Source organism: Propithecus coquereli, unplaced genomic scaffold (genome assembly GCF_000956105.1).
Source record: "Propithecus coquereli isolate 6110/MARCELLA unplaced genomic scaffold, Pcoq_1.0 Scaffold15, whole genome shotgun sequence".
Classification (NCBI taxonomy): Eukaryota; Metazoa; Chordata; class Mammalia; order Primates; family Indriidae; genus Propithecus; species Propithecus coquereli.
This window is the reverse complement of record NW_012139413.1, coordinates 5,490,131-5,514,616: the sequence shown is the minus strand read 5'-3', so window position 1 is coordinate 5,514,616 and position 24,486 is coordinate 5,490,131. Positions and strand designations below refer to the sequence as shown.

At 35.4% G+C, this 24,486-nt stretch overlaps 1 protein-coding gene across 1 annotated transcript in view; it reads right to left on the bottom strand.

Annotated features, from left to right (window-relative positions):
• TMEM212 (transmembrane protein 212) overlaps positions 1-24,486 on the bottom strand; it is a 191,801-nt gene that overhangs the window by 39,743 nt on the left and 127,572 nt on the right. The window lies entirely within an intron of this gene.

Sequence of the window (24,486 nt, the reverse complement as noted above, 5' to 3'; positions counted from 1 at the left end):
ACTCAACCTTTAGTTCCTCTCTCCTCCCCAGAATTTGGGGGGTGGGTCTGAAAGTCCCAACCCTCTGATCTTGGCTTGATTTTTCCAGTGACCAGCCCCATCCTGTAATTACCTAGGGGTAATCAGCCATCAATCAACTCAACAGCATGTAAAAAGACACATTTGCCTTTGGACAGTCCAAGGATTTTAGGAGCTGTATGCCAGAAAATAAAAATCAAATACTTATTTCAAGATAACACGCTTCTTTATGCAGCTCCCACTCCTCCTGACCTAAGCTTCAGCGATAACAAACTGCACACGGTGCTCTGAGTACACCAAGATGTTTCCCACCTCCAATGCCCTTCCACAAGGCATTTGTCCAATTAGTAATCTCCTATTCATTCTTCACAACCCTCCTCTGTGAAACCTTCCCTGACCTGCCCAGATTACAATCCTTCCTTATTCTGAGCTACTTTTGTACCTTGTACATCTTCTTTTGCACACACCACACCCTGTTATAATGAACTGTGTGCTCGCACTGATTTCTCTCACAACACTGAGCTTTCCAATTGAAGAGAACAGCATCCACAGGCCCTAGCACAGTGCCTATTATGTCATAAATGGTGAATAGAATGGAAATACTTGTATAGTGTGGCTAACAATAATAACCCTTGCATAGTGTTCTTAGTCTTTGTTTACTTGCTGAAATTCATGAACAAAAACACTAATGCCTTTTTACCATTTTGGTTTAAAGTTATTAAAGAAATGAAAATGGGTTGAACTTGTATATATTCAAAGGATTGTTATAACTTATTCATCTGATATTGTGTATATTGTACTTGATTTAGAGATAAAATTTAAATTCAGAATAGAAATTTACGTAAAGCACTGAGGGAAATTCTATTTATAATTGTTAAGTGTGATCTGAAGTAGTATCAAGACTTAATTGTGTCTTTTCTCAATCCTTTGTTAATTTTTTAAAATTTTTTTTCTTTCAATGCTGTTCGTTAGATGTAACCTTTATTAATATTGTCCTTTACAATTGTTAAACTTTTTTAATGTAATTCATCCTTAATGTCATACATTCAAATAATATAGAAGCATATGAAATGTATGTGAAGTTTTTCTTATCCTACCCAAACTTCCATATCATTTCCACAAAAATAACCATATTAATTTCTTTGTATAAGCTTCCAGAAATTCTCTTCATATATGCAAAACGTATGACATTTAATTCATTTATTACATGAATGGGATCATATTATATTATGTTTATTCTTAGACTTCCAATGACTTTAATTTCTCAACCCATCCCAAAGCAATTTCATTCCCACACCGAAGCCTCACTTTTCCTGCAACAAATATTTATTGAGTGTCTACTTTGTGCCAGGCACTGTTTTAGGTACAGGAGATACAATGATAAAACAGACAAAGATTCTCACTCTTGTGGAGCTTACATTACAATAGGGAAGAGACAGATAATAAATAATAAGTTATATACTATTTTAGAAGGTGATATGTTCTAAAAGAAAATGAAAAATGGAAGAGGTTAAGAGAGATCAGATGTCACTTAGGTGTAAACAGGCAGTTTGCAGTTGTGAACGAGAGGTCACTGTAGATTCATTGAGAAGGTGTCTTTTGAACAGAAGAGGTGAACTCAACTATGAGGGTATCTAGAGGAAGAGCACTCCAGGTAGAGGAGACAGCCAGCGCAAGACCATAAAGTGGGAGTGTGCCTGGCTTGTTCAAGGAACAGTGAGGAGATCTCTGTATTTAGAGTGTGGTGAGCAGGGACAGAGTAGTAGAAGATAAGGTCAGGGAACGTGGGAGGCCAGATGGGGAAAGGTTCTGTAGGGACTACCTGAGTATAACAGGGGCCTAGAGCAGGCTTTGGAACAGAGCCTAAGAATGGCGAGAACTGACTTAGGTTTAAAGGGGTCACTGACTACTGCTCAAGAATAGAATGTCGAGGGCAAGAGCAGAAGCAGGGAGACAGCCACAGTAAAGTAATTGAAGAGTGAGATGATGGTGTCTTGGACAAGCGTGGTAGGAAGTGGTAGGATTCTGTATCCATTTTGGAGGTAGAGGATTTGTTGACATACTGGATAAAGAGGGGGTGTCAAAAAGGGAGATGGGATGATTGCAGTGGCCTGAGCAGCTGTTAGGTTGGTGGTGTCACCGCCCAGGACGGGGAAGACTGTGAGAGGAGCAGGACTTGGGGACAACAGGACTTCGATTTGGGGCAACAGTTTCACATGCTGAGTGCGAGACATCTATTATATGCGACTATGTACTGCTGTATTTACTGGTTGTCTGATATGACGGAAGTCACTTTATGTCTTTAGGCTTCATCGGTAAAAGGGGAAATTTGTTGTAGAAATACTTTGTATTAGGTCCCTCTAATATTTTTTGATTTCAAGTTTTACTTGGCTAAGTTATTTTGGGGCTAATTTACATGATTACTTGTGTGTGCTCTCACAGATTGAATCTTATTTTTATAATTTTAAATAGGGTGGTCAGGGTACCCTCATTGAAAAGGTGACTTTTAAACAAAAGAGATAAGGAAGTTAGCCATGAAAATATCTAAGGAAGAGTTTTGCAGGCAGAGAAAAGTGCCCACACAAGGATCGTGAGGTGAAAGTGGGCCTATTCAAATAACAGCCTAATTTGATAAGTATGAGCACACATATGGTTGATAAAACCCACCAAGAGACCAAAAAGTCTTAAATGAGGAGAAAAAAAGAGACATTAAAAAGCTTACAACAATTCAAAACCTAGTGGAACATCAAATAGCTTTTAGGAAAACAATTTGATGATTCAAGCATAAGTGAATCTGAAACATAAGAATTACTTTTTCCCTTAAATTGCTATGAATAAAAATTCAGACATAAAATTCTTGGCAAATATAATTTAGTTTTTTAACCCTTTCCTTCTCCTCAAAAAAGTCTGAATTTTAAAATTTCAAATGGCAGTTTTCATGAACAATCTCAAAATTGGCAATAAAGTAATAATTAGATTTTTAAAGAAATAGTGTCAATTGAATCAATAAATGGGGTAACTACTAGAAAAATAACACCATTCATGAAATAATGAAATTCCCATTTGTATGAAATACTTTTTGATATAGCTAGGAGTTTAAAAATTAAGTGAAAGCAAGGAGGATTTTCTCATGAAACAGGAAAAATCTTTTCTGGTTTTGGTGTTCTCCAGGATTCATTTTTACATTTCTTAAGATTTTGGGTAGGCCAAGTATCCTTTCTTTTTCTGCTCCTCCAATTAAAATCTATTGATATCTAACACAAAGCTGGAAAAATTGTGATAGATACTCCATTAATTTAAATGGGATATGAGATTCTTCCTGGCTTTCTGGGGCTGGAATAGTGTCAGTGTCAAGTGGGAAAGAACAGAGAGGAGGACGGGCTGGATGGAGTGGTGGTGAATGACGTGTGTGGAATGTAAGCGGAGCCAATAATAATCCAGAAAGGCAGATTAGAAGTCTCAGATCCCAGCCCTATGTAATAATAATAACAACAGAAAACCCTTACAGAGTGCTTACCATGTGGTAGGGAATACTTTTTACATACACATAATAATATCTTTCCTTCATGCTGGTAAGTAAAATATTAATATATAGCAACTGGCCAAAAGATTTTTAGGCTGAAAATATATTTCACTGCTTACCACCTTCTAGTGTTACAAAGGAGAATTTCACTGCTAATGTATTTTTTCTACCCTTTATGAATAACTGATATATTCTGTCAAAAGCTTGTAAGATTTTTGTCTTTATTCTTGGTAAATAATAACAGGAAATACTTAAGAGAGCTTACTATGAGCCAAGAATATTCAAAGCATTTTACATATATTAATACATTTACTCATTACAGCAAAAATTTGAAGCTTCCTAGCACTCTGGGAGGTTGAGGTAGGAGGATTGCTTGAGGTCAGGAGTTCGAGATCAGATTGAGCAAAAGCAAGACCCTGTCTCTACTAAAAATAGAAATATCAGCCAGGCTTCATGGCATGCACCTGTAGTCCCAGCTAGTTGGGAGGCTGAGGCAGGAGGATCCTTTCAGCCCAGGAGTTTGAGGTTGCAGGGATTATGATGACGCCACCGCACTGTAGCCCAGGCGACAAGAGCGAGACTATCAAAAAAAGCAAAAACAAAAACAACTTTGAAGCTGTTATAGTTGCTATCTCTATTTTACAGGGGAGAAAACTGAGGAAAAGAAGTTGAGTAACCCGTCCAAGAGAACCTCCAGTGAACATTAGGATAGCTGGTAAAAGGGAGAGAATACAGGAGATAAAGCAAAACGTAAGTGATTTTAAGACACTGTGCTTCACATAATGCAGGAAATCTGAAAAGAGAAATTATGTCAAGGGTGATGGAACTGCTTAAATACTAGTACCCTGACGTGTGCAGCAAAGGAAGAAGTTAATTAAAGGAAATTCTCTGGGCCCAATACTGGGAGACTGCCCTGGCATAGATTATGTCACTTCTCTCCTAAAACTTACTTAGGAGGGAGCAAAATCTTTACCACGGTCTATGTGGCCTTGCATGTAGACCTCTGTAAACACTTACACTTTTGTTTGTTTTGTTTTGGTTGCCCAGCCCTTTGAACACCCTCCTGTGTTTGAGGAATCCACGACCCTTCCAGATCTCGCCTCCCTGCACAAGCCACACAGCTTTCCCAGCCCCCCTTTATCAAAGGAGAAACTCCAGCAAATGCGAAGAGCTGGCAATGTTTAACCTGGAGGCGAGGAGACTTTGGTGGCGGGTGGGCAGGTGAAGGACACCATTGATACAGCCCTCTCCAAATATTTGGAGAGCCGGCAAAAGAAAGAAGGCTTTGACTTAACAGCAGAAGCTCTATTGAGGTATAGTTTTCTTGCAATAAAAACGCATCTATTTTAAGTGTATATTTTCATGAATTTTGACAAATGATTACATCCAACTAAGTACTCCAATACACAGAACGTTCTATCACTCACAACATCCCCTCTACCTTTTTTTTTTTTTGGAGACAGAGTCTTGCTCTGTCATCTCAGCTAGAATACAGTGGCATCATCGTAGCTCACTACAACCTCAAACTCCTGGGCTGGAGCGATTCTCCTGCCTCTGCCTCCCAAGTAGCTGGGACTACAGGCACATACCAGTGACCCTGGCTAATTTTTCTATTTTTAGTAGAGACAGGGTCTCTCTCTTGCTCAGGCTGGTCTGGAACTCCTGACCTCAAGCAATCCTCCCACCTCGGCTTCCCACAGCACTAGGATTACAGGCAGGAGCCACCGCTCTGGGCCACAGTGTTCCCTTTTTGCTCCATTTCAGGCATCTACTGCCATGCCCAGTCCTAGGCAACTACTAATGTGATTTTGGTCATTCTAGATTATTTTTGCCTTTTCTAGAATTTCATGTAATCATACGTTTTGTGTCCGACTTCTTTCACTCTGTATGATGTTTTTGAGATTCATCATTGTTACAGCATGTATTGATTATTCATTTCTATTAAGTGCTCAGTTATAGTCCATTGAATAAGTATACCGAATTTTTTTATCCATTCATTTGTTGATGAACACTTGGCTTGTTTGCAAATTTTTGTTATCTTGAAGCTGCTATGACTGTTCATGTACAAATATTTTTGTGGACATCTATTTTCATCTCTCTTGGGTAAATACTTATGAGTGAAATTGCTAGGTTACATAGTAAGTACATATTTAACTTTTTAAGAAACTGCCAAGCTCTTAGTATCAATTTAGTATTTCCAATATTTAGTATTGTAAGTCTTTTAAATTATAGCCATTCTTATAGGTATATAGTAGTATATTATCATGGTTTTAACTTGCACTTGCCTAATGACTAATGGTTTTTTTTTTTTTTTTGAGACAGAGTCTCACTATGTTGCCCGCGGTAGAGTGCCGTGGCATCATCCTAGCTCACAGCAACCTCAAACTCCTGGGCTCAAGCGATCCTTCTGCCTCAGCCTCCTGACTAGCTGGGACTACAGACATGCACCACCATGCCCGGCTAATTTTTTCTATATATTTTTAGTTGTCCGATTAATTTCTTTCTATTTTTAGTAGAGACAGGCTCTCGCTCTTGCTCAGGCTGGTCTCGAACTCCTGAGCTCAAACAATCCGCCCGCCTCAGCCCCCAAAAAAGCTAGAATTACAGGCCTGAGCCACCGCGCCCAGCCTGAGTAATGGTTTTGGATGGCAAGCATTCATACATAGCTTCTTTGATGAAGTGTCTGTTCAGATTTTATGCCCACTTTTCCTGAGCTGTCTTCTTAATGAGTTGTAACATTCTATTTTCTGAATAGAAGTTCTTTATCAGGATTATGTTTTGCAAATATTTTCTCAAAATCCGTGGTTTGAATTTTATTAGCATTTTCTGAATGGTATCATTTTAAGAGAAAAAGTTTTTAATTTTGATGAAGTTTGATTTATCAAGTTCTTATGTGTGAGTCTATCTTTGGACTCTCTATTTTGTTCCATTCATTTTTATGTATCTTTGTACTGGCACATAATCTTGATTAATGTAGTTTATAGCAAATCTTGAAAACCTGTAATGTGTGCCCCCCAACTTTGTTTTTTTTTTAATATCATATTTTATATTTTAGATCTTTTGCATTTCCATATAAATTTTATAATCAGCTTGTCAATTTCAAAACAAAAAGTCTTCTGGGGTTTCATTGCCATTGCATTGAATCTATAGGTCAGTTTGGGAAAAACTGACACCTTAATGTTGATAAACCATATTGGACATAGCATATCTCTCTCATTATGGAGATCTTTAATTTTTCTCAGTAGTAATTTTTGTAATTTTCAATGTACAGGTCTAATACATTGTTTTGTTAAAATTATCCTTTTATATATTATGGGGTTTGTTTTGGCTTGTTTTTGTTTTTGCTTTTGTTTTTTTAGAGACAGAATCTTGTTCTGCTGCCCAGGTTGTAGTACAGTAGTATGATCATGGCTTACTGCAGCCTCAAACTATTAGGCTCAAGCAATCATCCTGCCTCAGCCTCCTCAAGTAGCTAGGACTACAGGCATGTGCCACCATGCCCAGCTAATTTTTAAAAAATTTTCATAGAGACGGAGGTCTTATTATGTTGCCCAGGATGGTCTCAAACTCATGGCGTTAAATGATCCTCCTGCCTTGGCCTCTCAAATCTCTGGGATTCCAGGAGTGAGTCACCACACCTGGCCAATGTATTATGTTTTTGATGCTTCTGTAAATGACATTTTAAATTTCTATTTCTAATTGTTTGTTGTTAGTATAATAATAATCGATTTTTATATATTGACATTGTTTCCTGTAACCCACATCTAGTAGTGTTTTTGGAGATTTCTCCAATGTACATGATCATGTTGTCTGTGGATAAATACAGCCTTACTTTTCCTTTGCAATCCATATGCCTTGTTTCTTTTCCTTGCTTTATATTAATACTACTGATTAGAACTTCCAAAACAATGCTGAATAAAAGTGAAGGGAGTAGACTTCGTGCTTTTTACCCAGTCTTAAGGAAAAAGCATTCAATCTTTCACCATTAAGTTTGATGTTTTCTTTAGGGTTTTACATATGCTCTTTCTTCTTCTTCTTTTTTTCTTTCCTTTCTTTTTCTTTCCTTTTTTTTTAAGACAGGATCTCACTCTGTTGCCTGGGCTAGAGTGCAGTGGCATCATCACAGCTCAATGCAACCTCAAACTCCTGGGCTCAAGCAGTCATGCTGCCTCAGCCTACCAAGTAGCTGGAACTACAGGCACATGCTACCATGCCTGGCTAATTTTTGTATTTTTTGTAGAGATAGGGGTTTCACTATGTTGCTTAGGCTGGTCTTGAACTGCTGGCCTCAAATAATCCTTGTGCCTCAGCCTCTCAAAGTGCTAGGATTACAGGTATGAGTCACTGCACCTGGCCTACAAATGTTCTTTTCAAAGAAACAGTTTTTGGTGTCATTGGTTTCCTCTATTCTATTTCATTTATTTCTGCTTTACCATTACTTTCTTTTTGCTTACTTTGGTTTTCATTACTTCTTCGTCTAGTTTCTTAAAATAGAAACAGATTATTTGAGCACTTAAACCTATAAATTTCCCTCCGCATACTGCTTTAGCTACCCTCCATAAATTTTGATATATTGTGTTTTCACTTTTATTTAGCTGAAAATACATTCTAATTTCCTTTGTGATTTCTTCTTTGAGGTCTTATGTATGGAAATATGTTTTTTGTTGTTTAATTTCCAAGTATTTGGGAAGTTTCCAGAAATATTTTTCTTGTTGCTTTCTAATTTAAATTTGTTGGGGTTTAGAATATACGCTGTATACTTTAAATGCTTTTAAACTTATTGAGACTTCTTTTAAGACTGAGAATATTATCTCTGTCTTGAGAATGTTCGATTGGCACTTAAAAAGAATGTATATTCTACTATGGCTTAATGGAGTGTTAAACAGGTTGTTGGTGTTGTTCAACTTGTTAGTGCTGTAGTGCTCTCTACTTGTTTTATCAAATACTGAAAGAGAAATGTTGAACTCTTCAACTATAATTATAGATTTCTTCCCCTTTCCATTTTATCAATTTATGCTTTGTGTATTTTGAATCTCTGTTTTTAAGTGCGTGAATATTTAGGATTGTTGTATCTTTTTGAATAATCAACCCTGTTATAATTATGAAGTATCCTTTTTAATCTATTAATAGCCCTTGTTCTGAATTCTAATTTGTCTGATATAAATAAAACCATTTCAACTATTTTTTAATTGGTTTGCACGGTATAGTGGTTTTTTAACTATTCTACTTAAAATTATCTGTGTCTATTTTTTAAACGGATTTATTATAGATGGCATATTGTTGGGTCTTGCTCTTTATTTTTTACATTTTTTGTTGTAAAATATACATAACATAAAATTTACCCTTTTAACCATTTTAAGTTTTCAATTTAGTGGCAATAACTATACTCACATTGTTATATAACCATCACCACTATTCATTTTCAGAAATTTTTCATCATTCCAAACAGAAACTCTGTACTTACTAACTAATTACTCCTCACTATCCCAACCCCCAGCCTCAGTACCTCTATTCTACTTTCTGTCTTTATGAATTTGCTGATTCCAGACATCTCATATAAGTGGAATATTAGTTTTTGTGTGTGTGACTTATTTCACTTAGCATAGTGTTTTCAATGTTTGACAATGTAATGACACATATAAGAATTTCATTCCTTTTTATAGCTTAATAATGTTCCATAGTGAGTATGTGTGTGTGTGTGTGTATTTTTTTTTTTTTTAATCATTTGGGTTTTTTATGTCAGCCAAACCCGCAGATGGAATAGCCTTCTAAGTAGCATCAGGAAAGTTCTCACAAGGGAGTGCCCCAAACTGGGCAGTTGGGATTTCAAAGAAAGAAGCACAAACAGCAGGATAATCAGTCCAAAGCATTTATTAGGGGAAGTTATATGCAGGGGCGGGACGCTGCAACATATTCTTATGACGGACAGTGAGACAATGGATGTGCTACCTAGGTATGTCTGCCATGAGATGTTGGTTTATGAATTTTATATGAGAGTTTACGGAACTTGGCTCAGGGTGAGGGCTAGTTTCTATGTGTTTAGCAACAGGGCTCATCTCTCAGAGTGTTTTTGACCACCAACCTAAATGGTTTATCAGTTTCTGGGAATGTTCAATGCCCTTGCTTGGGTTCAAGCATACAGGGGAAAACGTGCTTTCGGCTTGGTCACAGAGGGGTCAAGGAACTCTGTATTTCTCAGTCAGGACAGAGAAAAAGTGGGAGAAACTGGGGAATCCTAAATGGGATTTGCTTTTTTATCCTCTCTGACAATTTTTGGTTTTTACTTGGAGTGATTGGACCACTTACCTTTAGTGTAATTATCAATATAGTTGCTTTATATCTATCATTTTGCTGTTGGTTTTCTATTTGTCTCATTTGTTCTTTCTTCCTTTTTTCCACTTTTTCAGGGTTCTTTTGGATTTATTGATTATTTTTTACGGTTTTATTTTACTTCTACTGTTGGCTGATTACCTATACCTCTTTATTTTTTTAAAATGTGATTTCTTTAGGATTTACTATATGTATCTTTAGCTTATCACAGTATCTTCAAATAGTATTATAACTCTTTGCAGAGTAAGAACCTTATAACCTTCCATTTTCCCTTCCTTTTGTGCTGCTACTGTCATATATTTATTTCTACATGTGTTATAAACAAATTGTTATGAATATATTATCATTTTCACTTTAAACAACCAATTATCTTTTAAACGAAATAAAAATTGAGGAAAAATTTTCTTCTTATTATCCACACATTTACCATTTCCTGCACTTTTCATTTCTTTGTATAGATCCAAATTTCTATCATCATTTTCTCTATGCCTGAAGAACTTCTTTTTATATTTCTTATAATTCAGGTCTGCTGGCAATAAATCATCTATTTATTTGTTTGAAAAAGTTTGTATATTATCTTGATTTTCAAATGGTATTTCTGGTATGAAATTCTTGGTTGACTAATTCTTTCATCACCTTAATGGTGTCATTCTGGCTTACAAAGTTTCTGACTAGCAAGCATTTTCTGCTTTTATTTTTATCTTTGTTTCTCTCTATGTGATGTATCCTTTTTCCTCAGGCCCCTTTAATTTTTTTTTTCAATCACTGACTTTTTGTGATTGAATTATGTTGTTCCTTGGTGCACTTTAAAAATGTTTATTCTGCTTGGGATTCATTGAGTTTCTTGAATCTGTGCATTTATAGTTTTCATCAAATTTGGAAAAATTTCAGCTAGCATTTCTTAAAATATTTTTCTTTCTCTCCCTTTTCTTTTTCAGGGACTCTAATCATACATATGTTAGACCACTTGTTATTGTCCCACAAGACACTAAGGCTCTGTTAATTTTTTTCAGTTTTTTTTTTCCTCTCTGTGCTTCATGTTCTAATGTTTCTGTTGCAGTCATCAAGTTCACTAATCTTTTTTTTCCCACAGTATCTAATCTGTTGTTAATACTATTCAGTGAAAATTTTATTTGAAGTATCATATTTTTCATCTCCAGAAGTTCTATCTGAAACTTTTTTATATCTTTCTTTTCTCAATTCCTTACATTTATATTTCCCTAGATCTTTGTGAGGACACAGCACATATTTATAATAGCCATTTTGCATATATATCTGCTCATTCCACTATCTCTGCCATTTCACGGTTTGTCTCCATTTACTAATTTTTTGCCTGGTTATGAGTCATATGTTCCTACTTCTTTGTATGTCTGATGGTTTTTAAAAATTGGATAATAATTGTATATTTTACATTGTTTAGTACTGGATTTTGTTGGATTCCTTTAAAGAATGGTAGGCTTTTTTGGTGGGCAGTTAGTTTTTCCAGGTTACTTTTAATCTTTTTGGGGGCTTGTTTTTAAGCTCTTGTGGGGAGTCTTAAGGAATAATGTTAATTCTAGAGCTAATTTAGTCCCACTTTAAGATCCTTTATAACCTAAAAGTTATACTCTGGTCTCTAGTGAATGGCTAATTATTCAACAATGGATGGAGGGAGCTCAAATATTTTTGATCCTGTGTGATTTCTGGGGATTGTTCATTTTATAGCTTCTCAATGATTAGTCTCTCTTTAGAAGATTTTCTTGCCCAACAATAAGGGGTTTCACCTTATGCATAGGCATATTGATATTCCAGAAAAACGCAGGGGGTGCCTATGCAGATTTCTAAAGTTTTTTTTGCTGCTTAGCACTCTCTCTCTCTCTCTCTCTCTCTCTCTCAATCTCTCTGCTCTTAAGGTTATATCTGCCTTAGCCTATCCAAACTGATTTCTATTTCCTTGACTCAGTAAGATGCTGAGTTCCTTTTCTCTGTTCTGTGTCTTGGAAACTTCCCCAAGGCAGTAATCTGTGATAATTATAGGGATTCTCTCAGGAATCCAATTCTTCACTGCCTTGTGTCTGATGTTTCAAATTTGCCATTTAATATATTTTGCCCTATTTTCTAGTTGTTTATGGTGGGAAGGCAATTTCCATAGGAGTTAATCTTTCATAGGTAGAAGTAAAAATTTCCCTTTCAAAAGTTTTAAAGCCATTAAATTGACATGAAAGAAAAGACTGATGAAAAGACATTATAGGAAGCAGTGTGAAAGATGATACTGATACATCTGAAGGCAGTTTGTGAGATACTTTGAAAGTAATGTCAAAGACAGCACCTTTTTGAGTACTATTCACCCTCATTCCAATTTTCCCCACCAATTGTTCAGTATCTATCCTCCTGCTTGCTCTAGAGTGCTTTTAAAACCCTTTATAACCTAAAGATTCTATTTTTTAAAATACCTTTGGATTGGAGAAAAAAAATGATGCATAAATAACATCTAACTATTCACAAAGATTAGTGCAATCCTCCACTAATGTCATCTATCTTCATAGTTGTTTTTTTCTCTATGGAGCTATACAACATCCTCTAGAACTTATGTTACTATGCACTTAGTGAAGATAGTCTATAATTATGTTGAAACTCAAGAATCCATAGCTAAAAGCAATTCAAAATTGGTCTGAACACAGTGGTAGTAAGATTTCTGGCTTTCCCCTTAGTGTATCACATTGCCAGAAGTTTTTTTTTTGGACTTTCTTGTTCTACAAATTCTCATGTGTACTTCTTGATTTGGTGAGAGATAGTATCCATTAAGCATAAATTCCCTTGTCCTATGAGAGAAATCATTCTCCTGTAAGTGTCAACTGGAAAACAACAAAAGAGATTTTCTCCCTTTTAGTGTTTGTGCTGATGGGAGTCCTGTGGTTTTTGCTATGTTCACAAGCTGACAAACTGGACAGTACATATTTTGCGTTGTTTCAGGCCATGTAGATTTTTCTAAATAAATGTTTCTTGCTTGCCAAGCCTCAGTCAATAACACTGATACTTTCTCAGTCCACAAACCTTACCACATGGATTACATCTATGCATTACTCATACAACACAATGATTGGCCCATATGCCAGAGTGAAATATGATTTTACAGTTGCCTCTAGAGCACTCATTTCTAGCTTTGGTTTCACATATAAGGAGACAGATTTGCAGTTTTTATTTTCTTACACAGATTCCAACACACTCACCTCAAGCAGAAGTATAAGTTCCATAGGCTAGTTCTTTTGTTGTAGGAAACTCTTGCTTCTTTTTAGACAATCTGTCACCTATCAAAAAAAAAAAGAGCAACACTGCACTGTTTTCATTGTTAAACTTAAAACAGGTCCAAAGGAAAATGTGCCTTGGAAATCCTTCACTGATTTGTTTTTGTAGAACAGCTGGAGGTGAGGCCCACCATACTAATCACGTCCAGTTGCTGCCGGTCAAGTTGCATATTCAGGAAATTCATAATTAGGTAGTTATATCCCCTGAGTTTCCCCTGAAGAACTCTTTACAGTTCTCGATTTGTCTTTTTCCTTGTGATTCAAAAAAACAAAAACCAAACAAACAAAAAGCAGACATCAGAGGGAAAGGGAAATTGAAATTAAATTTTAAATAGTGATACCTGTAAAATAAAACAAATTGTCTTAATGACTGCCACCTCCTCTTAAAAATAAAAACAGCCATAGCATGTGTATATGTGTGTGTGTTTGTGTGTGTGTGTATGTGTTTAGTTCTCAGAAATATTTTAAAAGGATTAAAAACATTTAAAAAGGATTTTTCCCCTTAAAAATTATGCTCTGGAGGGTGGGCACAGTGGCTCATGCCTGTAATCCTAGTACTTTGGAAGGCTGAGGTGGGGGGGAATCACTTGAAGCCAGGAGTTTGAGGTTACAGTGAGCCATGATGTGACACCAACTCACTCTAGTTTGGGTGACAGAGTGAGACCTTGTCTCAAAAAAATATGTATATATATATATATGCTCTGGAAATTCATCTGCTTATGTTTGAATTTCAAAGAGTGTGGATTTAAGATCAACTGATAATACCTGGACTTCAAAGATTAAATTCTAACATTTCATATAAATTGTATACATTTCCTTATTCTATCTGCTTACTTTCCTCTTCCCCACTTGACAATATTCAATAATTAATATAATGCTGTAATTTGTAGTTTGAGTGTTTGTCAATCCCTTGTTGGTTATTAACAAGTTCCTCAGTTCTATATCTAAGGATCTGGATTTTAATGGATAATTTCAGACCAGCAAGTTTTCTTGGAATTTTTAATTCTTTAGTAGGCAGTTTTAGGGAAAATAAGGAAAGAGAAAATGCTTCATGAGCTGAAGTGTAGGAGGAATATGTGTAATTATTTTCCTAATAATCCTATTCTATTTGCAGTTAATAACTGGTCTAATAAAAATAAGCAGAAGCTCAAGTTAAGTTCCACATAGTAGTTAAGCAAAATTAAAACCAAATAGAATTCCTCAAAAATTTAGAAATAAAATGACTATATGAGCCAGCAGTTTCACTCCTAGATATATACCCCAAAATACTGAAAATAGGTACTCAAACAAATACTTGTACACAAATTTTCACAGCAGCACTATTCACAATAGTCCAAAGGTGGAAAGAGCCCAAATGTCCAGCAATGGATGACTGGATAAACAAATTGTGGTACATACATAGCAGGGAGTATCATTCAGCTATAAAATGGAATGAAGTACTGATACAGACTACAATGTGGATAAACCTTGAAAACATGCTAAGTGAAAGAAGCCAGACACAAAATGTCACATGCCATAAGATTCCATTTATATGAATATACAGAATAGGTAAATTCATAGAGAAAGCAGAAAGCAGAAAGCAGTTTGGTGGTTGCCAAAGCCTAAGGAAAGGGGAGAGTGGGAAATACCTGTTTAATGAGTATAAAATTTTATTTTGGGGTGATAAAAATATTTTGGAACTAGATAGAAGTGTACATTCAGTGGCATCTAGTACTTTGTGAATGTACTAGATGCCACTAAATTGTTCACTTTAAAATGGTTAATTATAAGTTGTGTGAATTTCACCTCAACAAAAAAGTGAAAAAAAAAAGAAGAAGAAAATATTTCGTGTTTTCTGGAAGGACCTAGTACTTCTAAGAGGCTACAGAACTTGATGTTCCTAAGGAGTTGTAGGTGGGACCACAATCTAGCAAAACAATCTAGCTATTCTTCACTTTTTCCAAAAGCTAATTAAAAATGTTAATTCATATAATAAAAACAAGACTTATAAATATGGCAATAATTACTTTCATAGGCTTTACTCTAAAAATAGGTTCTTATCTGAATTATAGGTGCATTCTGGGCTCTGCTTTCAAATTCTACATCTGATCTTTCTTTACTATACATGTTGAACCGATATATTACTGAGGCTTAATATAAATTCAACATTTCTCATTTATTAAGTGATAGCTTCTCATATCAAATAGAGACTCTTCCTCCCCCAAGAACTCTTTCTCCCTTTTTTCAATTTCACTAAAAGTAAATTGGTGACACAGGAATTCTAGTACAGTCTTTTCTTAAGGAAGAAAAAGGAAAAGAGAGGTGGCATTCCAAGTTAAGTTTTTTTTTAAGTGTACAAATAAAATCGTATAAAAATAATAAAATATATGCAAGCAAAAGAATAAAATCGTGTAACTGGTCATGAGAGTTGCCCTAAGCCCTTAGGAGTGTGCGTGTTTTTCCTGGTGTCCAGGAGGGGCTAAATAGGTAGACTGACTGAGTCATCCCCTGGCTGGGAGTGCATGAGAAGATGGAGCACAGACAGGCTTCTTCTGTTGCTCTAACAGGGCACTGACAGCCTTCCTGACACCGCTGCGTGGGCCCTTATGGGCAGGCTTCTGGCGGCCACCATTCCCTGAACTGCCACCATTTGATGTACACCAGCAGCTAGAGCTGAGCCTTGACGAGCAGATCACTCAAGACCAAGAGCCAGAGAGAGGAAGATCAAGCTGAATGTTCAGAACAGGGTCTATAAGAATTGCAGTTGCTGGAGGATGAAGAACACAATTTGAACTTGAACAGAAAAGATACTAGAAATGCCTAAGGAGATACAAGGGCCGACAAAAGAGACTTTCTGGATTAAAAGACAAAAACAAAACATGATTTTTAAATTTAAATTTCACTAGTGAAGAAAATGGTTACTGTTGAAATCCAGCTAGTGGCCTGGAAACTGGATGTAACGAATATTTCAAAGTTTAGAGAAAAGAAAAGTAAAGCATGAGTAGAGAGATGAAGGAGAAGTTTAAGAGAACTGACATGGAATAATACGAGTTCCAGAAGGAAAAAAAAAGTGATTTGAGCACAGAAGAAAATGAAACAGAAAAAAACAAAATGAAGCACACAAACAAAGATTTACCTGAATTGGGGAAATGATACCGAGTTTCAGGCAGGGATGATGAGAAAAGATTATATATACTCACACACATATGGCTATATATATCCTGGTAAAATTTTTGTACTCCAAAGATAAAGACAAAAATCTCATTCTTTCTGTGTAGAAGCTTGTACATTATTCATAAAGGAAAAAGAATTAGACTGAAATTCTTTGCGTCATTGAGAGATAGACAACAGTAGAATACCTTTTCAACTTAAAAATATATTTTGCCTGTCAGGGTAAAAAAAGGATATTTGCAGATACATAAGGATTCAGAGAAGTCATGTGCATTACTCAACTGGGAAAAGTTCTAGAAAATGACTTTATAAAAACAACAACAAATAAAACAGACTTGAAAAGCAGAGAAAGCCATAGTGAGCGATGAACTTGCGATACCTAATTAAAAATAAGTGGACAATGATAGACTGGGAATGTGTAACATGAGTGCCAAATAAGGACTCTAGAAATAGAGGAGCATACAAAAGGAAACTTCTAATAATAATCTGAAATTTAAAGAACTAAATCACCTCAGCAAAACTGAAGAATTACAGTGAGGAGGAGCATGAGAAGGAAGGAAGCAAGAATACTCCAAAGGCTTCTTCTCTTTGGAGGCGAGAGAGGAGGAAACCGCAACGAAAGTCTTCTTCAAGCTCTATGTTATGAGTGGGGAGGGACAGTGGAATGATAAAACTTCTCAGTGGGGGAACAGTTGGTGTCTTATTTTCACATAATAATAGGAAATATCTGTTTGATTATATATGAGAGCTGGGAAAGGACGGGTAACAATAAAATGTAAAAGAACAGCAAAATCTCAAAGCAAATGTGGTGATATTCATACCACGAAACATGGAATTAAAATTTAAAATCTCTAACCTGAGAAAAGAGGGACATTATGTAATGATAAAAGACATAATTTATGAAAAAAGTCAAAATATTGTATTCATAAAAACATAAAAGCTAAGCAAATTTTAAAATGATTAGAAATGCAACTGTTAAAAATATGATAGTAAAAAATTTGAATATCAGACTGGGCTAATTCTGATAGATAAAGACATTGGGAAATTAAATAATACCATCATGAAGCTTGTTTTTGTATGGCTACGGTTGGTCTTCATTATTTGCAAATTTGCCTATTTACTAAAATTTATCTGTAGCCACCAAATCACTTGCAACATTTTTGCAGTCATTCTACATGTACAAAGTGACAAAAAATTTGAGCTGCCTGGTGCACATGTTCCCAAATGAAGTCAAACAAGGTGACACTCTGCCTTCTTGTTTCATACTTAAAACAAGGGTCCTTTTTGTAGTCTATGTAGTGCCACATTTTCTGCATTTTTGTGCTTTTTCTTGAGGATTTCACTGTTTAAAATGGCCCCCAGAGTAGTGCTGAAGTGCTGTCTAGTGTTCTAAGCACACAAAGGCTGTGATGTGCCTTGCAGAAAAAAGATGTGTGTTAGATAAACTTTGTTCAGGCATGAGTTATAGTGCTGTTGGCCATGGATTCAATGTTAATGAATCATAAATATGTATTAAATAAGGTGTCATTAAACAGAAACACATGTAAAGGAAGGTTATATATTGATCCATTGATGAACATGTGACCAGAGACACACAGAAAGCTAGTCCCCTACAAGCAATAGTTCAATATTCAATAATTATAATTCAATAATTATATTTGATAATTCAATTCAATAATTCAGTGACTTTATAGAACATAACTACCTAGAATAATGACAATCAACTGTGTACATAGATTTAGAGAACTTTTAATTAAGTTCCTTAAACATAGAATATCGATTTTTTGTGTTCTGTGGAAGATTTCTAGAAATCACTTATGTATTTTTTCTTTAAGAATACCTCATTATGATTTTCTGATTATAATCCAATAAATTTAGAAATAAATAAAATGGATACAAAAAATCTTAATTATAGTGAAATCAAAAAGTAAATATCTAGATAGCCTCCAAATCCAATGGAATATTAAAAATTATCAAAAAAGCAATAAAAAATTTAAAATCATCTAAAAAAAATGAAAATGATAGGCTACATTCACAGAGAAAAAGTATAAAATTAAATTCTTTCATTATAAAGATGTTAAACTTTAGAAACTTTATAATCATTATAAAAATTAGAAGTCAGGCAAAGGTGGCTCATGCTTGTAATCCTAGCACTCTAGGAGGCTGAGGTGGGAGGCTAGCTTGAGCTCAGAAGTTTGAGACCAGCCTGAGCAAGAGCAAGATCCTGTCTCTATGAAAAACAGAAACATTAGCTGGACGTGGTAGCACGTGCCTGTAGTCCTAGTGACTCAGGAGGCTGAGGCAGGAGGATCGCTTGAACCCAAGAGTTTGAGGTTGCTGTGAACTATGGTGACGACACTGCGCTCTAGCCCAGGGAACAGAACGAGACTTTGTCTCAAAAAGAAAAAAAAAAGGAAAAAGAACAACAAACTAGGAAGGAGAAATTGAGAAATATAAAACTTAAAAATAAAGAAATAGGAAACAAAAAATAGTGGAAAGAATAAAAAGCTTAAAATCTGGTTCTTTGAATGACATACAAATTATTCTTTTTAATTTAAAATCATGTCAAAGTCACAGAACAGCATAAGACCAATACAAAGAACTCCCCAGACACCCTTCACTCAGAGACATTTTTATTTGAGATAAAGGAAAACAGGGAGAGGAAAAATATATAAGGTTGTGAATAAGAAAGAACAAGTAAAGACAAATACCAAAGAGAGGAATAGAAAAAAAGAAAACCTTATGTGTATATGAAAAATTTGAAATTTGAAGCCTATGTGATTTCCTAGCCAACAATATATTAATAACAATTAACCCCAGTAAAGGCAGGAAACTTGAATAAACTAATTACTACAGAGGAGTTTTTTTAAAGTGATTTAAGATCTAGCATTTACAAAGACAATAGGATCAAATGTCTTCATATCTGAGTTTTAACAAAACTTTAAGGTAAGTAATTGCAAGATTTTTTAACTCTTTTAAATCTTAGAAAAAAATAGCAAGCGCCTCAATTTATTTGATGAAGGCAGAAAATTTTTAATACCAAAACCCAATAAAGAGAGTGTCAATAAATAATCCATGTGACTAAGTAAGGTTTATTCAACTAGTGCTATCACTCTTGGGAATGTTAACAACAAAATTTTTATTCTTTTTAATTTAAAATCACGTCAGAGTCACAGAATGGCATAAAAACAGTACAAAGAACTCCCAGATACCCTTCACTCAGAGACATTACTCAAGTTTTGCCAACTCTCAATGCCCTTTATAGAAAAAGGATCCAATCCAGGATCATGTTTTGCTCCTGGTTTTGTCTCTCTAGTCTCTTTCAATCTGGAAGTGTTCCTCAGTCTTTTCTTGACTGTCATTATCCTAACTTTTTTTTTTTGAGACTGGGTCTCACTCTGTCACCCTGGCTAGAGTGCAATGGTGTCATGATAGTTCACTGCAACCTCGAACTCCTGGGCTCAAGCAATCCTCCTGCCTCAGCCTCCCAAGTAGCTAGAACTACAGGTGCATGCCACTGTGCTTGGCTAATTCTTCTATTTTTTGTAGAAATGGGGTCTCACTCTTTCTCAGGCTGGTCTTGAACTCCTGACTACAAGCAATCCTCCTGCCTCAGCCTCCCAGAGCACTAGGATTATATGACCAAAGATACCGTAAATAAGATCAAGTGAGAAAATAATATATTTGAAGAAAAATGTCAGAAGATTTCAAAGCAGGAATATTTCTAATAATACAAAATAATCTTAGAAATGGCAAATGATTCAATAGAAAAACAGGCAGAAAATGTGAAGAGCAAAGACAAATGATGAATAAATATATATATTTTAAATGCATAAAGCAAACAATAATGAGAAAATGCAAAGTAGAGCACTGATGAAATATCACTTTCTACTCCATGAAAATGGGAATAGTATAAAACAAAAATTATCTGTTATTGGTGGGAATGAGATTGGGGAAGAATAATGTCATATATTTGTTGTGGAAACATTGTGAACTATCAGCCCATTTGAAAGGAAATCTTGTAATGTATATTAATAGAAGATATGTATGTATATATACACACACACACTTTTGACCCATCTTTAATTTTATCAAAATTAATTTAATTTTATTTTAATTTAATTTTATCAAATTAAGGGCCAGCACATATGATGTATATATAAGGATGTTTATTTTATAGCATTGTCTGTAAAGACAGCAAATTAGGGGACAAAACATACGAATAAATGCACCTCAGTGGAGGAATTGGATGAATAAGTCACTCTCTATCCATAGCCATGAAATATCCAGTCATTAAAATAGTTAAGAGATGGAGAATTAGAGACATATCAGTTGATTTGGAAATTCCACCAGGTATTGCTGCATGAGAAAAGCAAGTTGCCGACGAGTGTGTGAGTTTAAAAAGTTATGTATTTATACGTATATGTGTATAAACATATATGAGCATGTGTGTGCATGTGTGTCTACCGCATCTTTTCATTATAAAAGTACCATTTCCTTTTGTAATTAATAGGTATTCTGTGGGATGCTTTGTTGAAGCCAAATGAATAGCCTTTCCCCAATTACCTTTCATCCAGTAGATTTTGCATCCATTGACAATCCTTGCCTAAATCAGCTATTGCACTGGTAGTTGCAAATGAATCTTTCTTATTATTTAAGATAAACTTACTGAAGTACCTTGAATCATTTTAAAAACCCTATTTTCATTGCATAGCAGGTTTTGAAGACTGAATGGTCTCCATAATGGCTTCCTTTCTCTTTAACTTGCCCTTCAGAGACTAAAAATAAAGAGGCTTACTTCATGCTTGTTCATTTTCTCCATGACCAAACTGAATACAGCTGACATTTTCTGTTTTTTTCTTAGACTATCTGACACTTCCAAAAAAAAAAAAGTTACAACAGTTTAGCCAATGAGACAAGTAAATTACACTTTTGATTTTGGCATCTGCATCAGCAGTATCGATTAGTGAAATTTGCCAGAACAAAATTATTAATTTAGTCTCTATTTTTCTGTGCTTGACAGTTGCTTTTTGAAGTTTCTGCCAAAGGCTGGTTCAGTGATATTACCCACAAGTAGTATTTTTCTGAGTATGACATTAAAAATCTGTCTCCATAAAATAAATTAGGAGATTTCACAATACTGCATTTTTTGCTGTCTGGTTTTTGATGTCAGATTCTTTGAAAATAAACTAAACCCTTTTAAGTACAAATGACTAGCACAACATAAATTTATCTCAGTTAAAATTGCATCGTCTAAAATCATTTTTCAAGAAAATTACCATGTACATGAAAGAGGCTTAAAGTTTGTTCAAATGATATGGTTTATGTTTTGTTGCTCTCTTAAAGATTTAACTGAAAAGAGTCAAGCAAGATAACTTTTTGATTGGAATGAGAAGAATAGAACCTAAAGCTCATGCTGTTCTATTTCAAAGAGTTACTTTCAAAGTAATATGGAAACTCTTAGCACAATCTAGACTCCTTAGTATTTTATCAATGAAAACATAGAATTGAAAAGTAAAATTTTTAATCATAAAGCTTCACACAATTTAATCTCTCTTAGAAGCATTAAGAGATCTCACTGAGGAATTAGGTGAGTAGCTATTTTAACATTATGAAAAAAAATCTTTGATTTTTCTCTACTTTGAACTGAAGGTGACTTTAGGTTCATTGCATAAAGCAAAAGTTTCAAGTACCAGGATGCTGTAGCTGATGAAACGAAGAACTCAACTTTGGAGGGTTGGGTTTTGGTCTCAACTCAGCTGTGTGGTGATTTCCTTAGGCCATAGAGGCAGTTGAATTGGGGGGAAGATTATAATCTGTTTTCTTGTTTAAAATCTGATACTGTTAGGTCAGGGATACTTGTGTGTTTATAAAAACGGCACCGTGTAATTCAGTCATTCAAAAAATATGCACTGGGCACAGCTGTGTGCCAGGCATTGCTCTAGGCACGGGGAATACAGGTTACCTACCCTTTCAAACATGGAAGAAGTACAGCTATTAATATATATCCTATAAATCTTGTCTCATAAACTGTGTTATATTCATGCAATAAATTAATACTCTTGTCCCCATGATTCCACTGAAACTGCTCTTATCATCAATGACCTTCATGTTGCCAAATCTAATCATCAATTCACAGTTTTCAGCAACTGACTTGTCAAGTTTCCCTCTTGGTTACCAGGACGCCACTCCGCAGTTCCGTGCTCTCAATGGCTGCTTCTTTTCAGTCTTCTTTGCTAATTCTTCCCATTCCTCTTGATCTCTAAATGTTGGAGGCCTCCGAAACTCCACTCTGGGACCTCTTTTATTCTCTATTCACTCCCCAAGCGATTTTTACGCAGTCCTGTGGCTTTGACTATCAATGACAGTCCCAAACTCATCCTCAGCTCCCCTTCTTCCCCGAACTCCAGAATTACATATTGAGAACCTATATGACGGGGAAGGGCACGCCTCTAACCCTCACTTGGGTGAGGCAAAGACATAAAATGTAACCAAAATGTTTGTACCCCCATAATACCCTGAAATAAAAATTAAAAAAAAAGAACCTATATGACAACTCTACCTAGAATAAAATCCAAATGCCAGTCTCTCCTTTGCTTACTCTGAGACACATATACTTGTGTGAGGAAGTTTATTGGTGAGTGTGTTCGAGACCAACATCTGTGATGAATGAAGTTGAGGGAAACAGCATTGAGAAGTGGGAGAAGTTGAACTGTTGACCCAATTACAACAGATGCCTCTGCTGATCCTGCAGACAGCGCTGGAGCTGGGATGGATCCTCAGCATTGTTCCAGTTGAGGCAAGAGAGATCTGTCCCACTGTATGAGCTAGTCACCGGATGCAGGCTGCCCCCGGAGAGGGGCAAAACCTTGGGTAAGGCAGCTTCCTCCTGCCAAGACCAAGTCCTAGAGAGGACTCAGCTGTGAGCCCTCAGCAGCCACATTCATGGCAGCTGGGGGATTGAGTGCCTCGTCCTCAAAGGGGATCTGGGTGGCACAGTACAGCTTGCACAACCACCCAACATCTGGTAGTATCTCATAATCATCGCTTTCCATCTCTTATATGGCTATATTTTTTTCTCTCAGAGTATATACTATGTGTTTTACTTATTTGTTTGCTTGGTATTCCCTGCTAGAATATAATACCAAAAGTGCAGAAACGTTATTCCTTTCTTGCTTCTTTAATCCTATATTCCCAATATCTAGAAAGAGTGCCTGGGCATCTCCCTTCTCTTTCTTTGGGATGCCACACCATCACTCTCTCTCTCTCTCCCTCTCTTTTCATTTCCTCCCTTTCTCTCTCTCTCTCTCTCTCTCTCTCTCTCTCAAGAAGGATAAAATAAACTTTTTTATTTTTATATCTTAAAAAAAAAGAAACAATGCTTGGAACATAGTAAGTGTTCAATAAACATTATTCAACAAGTAAATGGATGTATCACATGCTTATTAAATGCTAGGAACTATACTGTGTTCAGAGAATATAGACATGAACAAGACAGATTTCATTGCTACCCTCATGGAGCTTACAATCGAGTAGAGATTCTGTACACATATAGCACACATGTTTAAGATACGTATATATACACCATATTTTAAAAAGTGTAATTACCTAGTATTTTACTAATCTATCTAGAAAAAAAAGAAGCACATCTGATAGTCTATCATACAAAGCTTTTTACTGACTGACAATGTCAGAATTCTATAAAAACAGTGGAGATTTTAGATATTATTGTTCCTGCTAATTTTTGGAAAGAAGAGTCCCATAACTCAGACATATATCTTTTGCCTAGTGCAGGAGGAAACAATAAGGGACAATATAAGGCAGAGACTAACTGAAAGAAATACTTAACTGGAATTTCTATTAACCAACATCCTATTCTCTAAAATGCTGGAGAGCAAGGCTATAATTGTATCTAAATAGATAAGGGAAAAAATGTCATATAATGAGTAGATAATTTATAGTTACTTTGTACATACAAATATAATTTTTTCATTACTTTAGTGTCAGCAACAGTTAAAATGTAATAAGGACTTGGAAATAACGCTTCAGCTTTTATGTCATTATTGTGGAATCACAGACGTCTTTTTAAAAGCAGCCTATCTCCCTAAAAGCTATGTTTTCTTTGTTCTATAGCATATTTTATTTTCTTTCACAACAAGCTAAATAATTTTGTTTATAGAG